This window comes from Poecilia reticulata, unplaced genomic scaffold (genome assembly GCF_000633615.1).
Source record: "Poecilia reticulata strain Guanapo unplaced genomic scaffold, Guppy_female_1.0+MT scaffold_516, whole genome shotgun sequence".
Taxonomy (NCBI): Eukaryota; Metazoa; Chordata; class Actinopteri; order Cyprinodontiformes; family Poeciliidae; genus Poecilia; species Poecilia reticulata.
The window spans coordinates 1-3,230 of NW_007615275.1; the positions used below are offsets into that span (position 1 = coordinate 1).

A 3,230-nucleotide genomic window follows, 5' to 3' on the forward strand; every position below is an offset into this window, starting at 1 on the left:
CTTTGCATTTTAAATTTTTATTACTTTCAGCTTCCATCTGAATTTTGCTTATGAACATAGTGAGTCAGTGTATTTTTCCTTAAACAGTGTTGACACATAGATACTGTTACATAAAAGTTAATATTGAACTCATACAGACCGATCAGTCAATTTGCTAAACAAATTTTTATGACAGAATCTTTGAACCTTAGTTTGAATGTGATGTTAATATGAATTTACTCAAACTATTGGAAGAAAATGATGGAGAACTCTTGGAGAACGAAGAATTTTTGTTGCTGCATTGAAAGATAAAAAATTATTTTTGTGCTTTTTTTATTTTATGGTTATTATTAATTTTGTCATTTTTGTTAAAACATGAACTATTTACAGTTTATTGTAGAAAACAGAAAAAAAGAAAAGTTTCTCCTGGTTTTTATGCCTTCATCAAATCATTTCCTGGTCAATATGCAAATATATTAGTGCAGCTGTTTGATGAAGGCCATTGATAATGATGAAAGTGAAACAAGCAACTGTTAATAAAGTTTCCTGAAGCTGTTTGTAGTTTTCATGGATTCCATTTGCTTCAAAATTTGACTATCAAAAATGCAAACTAAATTAGATTAGAAGTATATAACCTGTTTTGATGTAAACATTGCAAAAATAATGCAATTCATCAATGTTATGAAATAATTATGAGTTACAAGATCTGAAGACCTGCAGAAAGAAAAGAGAAACAGAAAATGGAGTTTATCTAAATAATTATGTTTGTCTTTTTGTACCTGGGTCTAGAGTCTGGTTTGCTTGTCTTGTTGTTTGCTTATCTTGTTTCCATATTTGTGAAAGTAAGTTGAATTTAACTTTGAATCCATCCTGATATCAGTTTACTTTCATTTTTTCTGACTATTAAAATCATTTTCAGATTGGATCCTTTGTTTTCTTTTAGGATTTCCACAATAAGGAAAAACATTTGATGGAAAAAATACCGTTGCACAAAAGTACTCACTCCTAGCAATGTTTGCTTCAGTAGATCCAAACCTTTCTAATGGTCCTACATGCATCAAATTCACACCAGATATTAATAAAAATCCAACAAAATACACAGAGAAAGAAAAGAAACAAGTTAGTCAATAGATCAAGCTGTGTAATTAGGTAGAAATAAAGGAAATAAAAATGTAACACAAAATGAAGTTGCAAAATGTCAAAAAGTCCAGAAATCTTTCTCTATACATTCATATCCCCAAATGTTTAGAAATCTTCCCATTATYTGTGCAAATGAGTATCAGCTAATATATCGCTAACTGATGGTCAATAAAGGACTCAACTTTAATCTGAATGGAAATCATGAAAATGCATTTAGATTTAGATGTAAAATTACTTTAATTCAACTTTAAYTCAAGTAAATTTGTTTCTCATAGAAAATGATGCAGCCATCTCTGACCTGAGCAGCAGTAAAACAGTTAATCTTTTAACAATTCTTCAGATCATTTCTGGTATGAGGATGGTGCTGAGAAATTGCCATGGTAACATCCTGGTCTGTTTCTAACAGTCAGAGCTATGAACATCTAGACGTCTAGACAAAAAGATAAACTTTTGTTGCTTTTTTACAATTACAGTTGGTTTCACCAAGACCTTTTGACTAAAACACTACCAAGAATTGCAAAACAAATGTAAATATTACGGAGATAAAAATATAATCTTCATAAAATATTCTGAWAATACCGGATAATCTGTAAAACGCAGCACCAAAATTTCTCACAAGCTTGGATTCTCAAATAGTGTAATTCTACCTTCATCTCTCGGTAAAAGTGTATACATATTTTTTTTGCTTCATATTCTAAAAAAACTTGAACTTCAACTGAATATGGATTTGCATGTGGCTTCTGGAAACAAGGGATTCTTATCTAAAAGGGATGAGGAAATAACAAAAATACAGGGGTGTGAAAAGGTGTTTTCCTGATGCTGATTTTATTTTTTGTTTATCGTCTAGCAGCATCCAGGTGTGGGTGTGTTTAGAGGAGGAGGAAAAGCAGCTTCATAAAATCCAAATTCCTGGTTGAAGTTTTCACATTTTGGACATAAACAGCAACTTCTCTTCGGAAAGGTAAGTTTATGAGAAATCCAATAATTTACTAAATTATTTATGTTTGTACTAAGATTATATGTGGAATATATTATTTTCTTTTCAACAAGTTATTGGTTTTTGGGAAAATTKTATATTTTAGCATTTTTTTGTAATTATTACTTTACCTGTAATAGAGCTTATGCCTTACCACCGGTCAAAAGCATTTGACTACCAAAGTAACCTGGTACAGAGGGCGATTTCATGAAGTTGAACAGTGTGAAATGTATGGCACAAAAAACTAAATTTTACTTCTAACTTAAATTTATAACGTTTCCCATGTTAACCTTTATCTTATCTCTTATATGTTACAGACGATGAAGCATCAGATCTGTCTCTCACTCCTGCTCAGTATGTTTTTATTTAATAATCCAGACTATGTTGAACATGTATTTATATTATTTCATTTTTTTCTGTAGAATTTCAGTTTTTCCATTTACTTACTGGACACTGAAAAATGAACTAATGGAAATTAAACATTTTGTTTGCTGTTTCTGGTTGTCTTCTGCTGTTTCTAGCAGCTCTGCTGGTCTGTGGATCACCAGAGGAAATTTGTCAGGGAAACAGCTGCACTACTGATGGATGCCCCTGGACTTTGAACATTAGCTGCAACAACCTGATTAATGCCTGGCAGCTTCAATGTAGAAGAGATCATTTTAATCTGTCCTTCAGCTGTGTAAACAAACCTCATCGATACGTCTTTCAATGCCATGTCCCCCTTCCAGGTTTGTTCCTTCAGTGTCCTGCAACATTTCCTTAGTAAAGCATCAGAATGGGAAAATTGCTCTATAATGTGTAACTAAATGTTCTCCTGAGTAGAACTGAAATCATGTGTTTATGAGAAATAAAGCCTGCATGCACACTTAAAAGAAATATATTTCTAAACTTTTCAAAAATGTGGTTAGATTCAGATACATCCTTAACAACTTTCTGTGATTTTAATTTTCAGAAACTCTCATATTGAACAGGAATGGCCAAAATTATTGCAGCAGCAGCAGCAGCAATACCAACAACGGCAACAACGGCAGCAACAGCAATGCTGCTGCTGCCATCAATTCTGCTGCTGATGGCAATCCTGCTGCTGCTAATGTCTATCCTGCTGCTGCTGCCATCAATTCTGCTGCTGATGGCA

General features: G+C 32.7%; 1 long non-coding RNA gene across 1 annotated transcript; it reads left to right on the forward strand.

Annotated features, from left to right (window-relative positions):
* Positions 1 to 1,985: 1,985 nt before the first annotated feature.
* LOC103461053 (uncharacterized) lies at positions 1,986 to 3,124 on the forward strand. The gene is made up of 4 exons (XR_533039.1): positions 1,986 to 2,080; positions 2,413 to 2,449; positions 2,617 to 2,823; positions 3,048 to 3,124. It is a non-coding gene; the product is annotated as an uncharacterized LOC103461053 (long non-coding RNA).
* Positions 3,125 to 3,230: the final 106 nt, after the last annotated feature.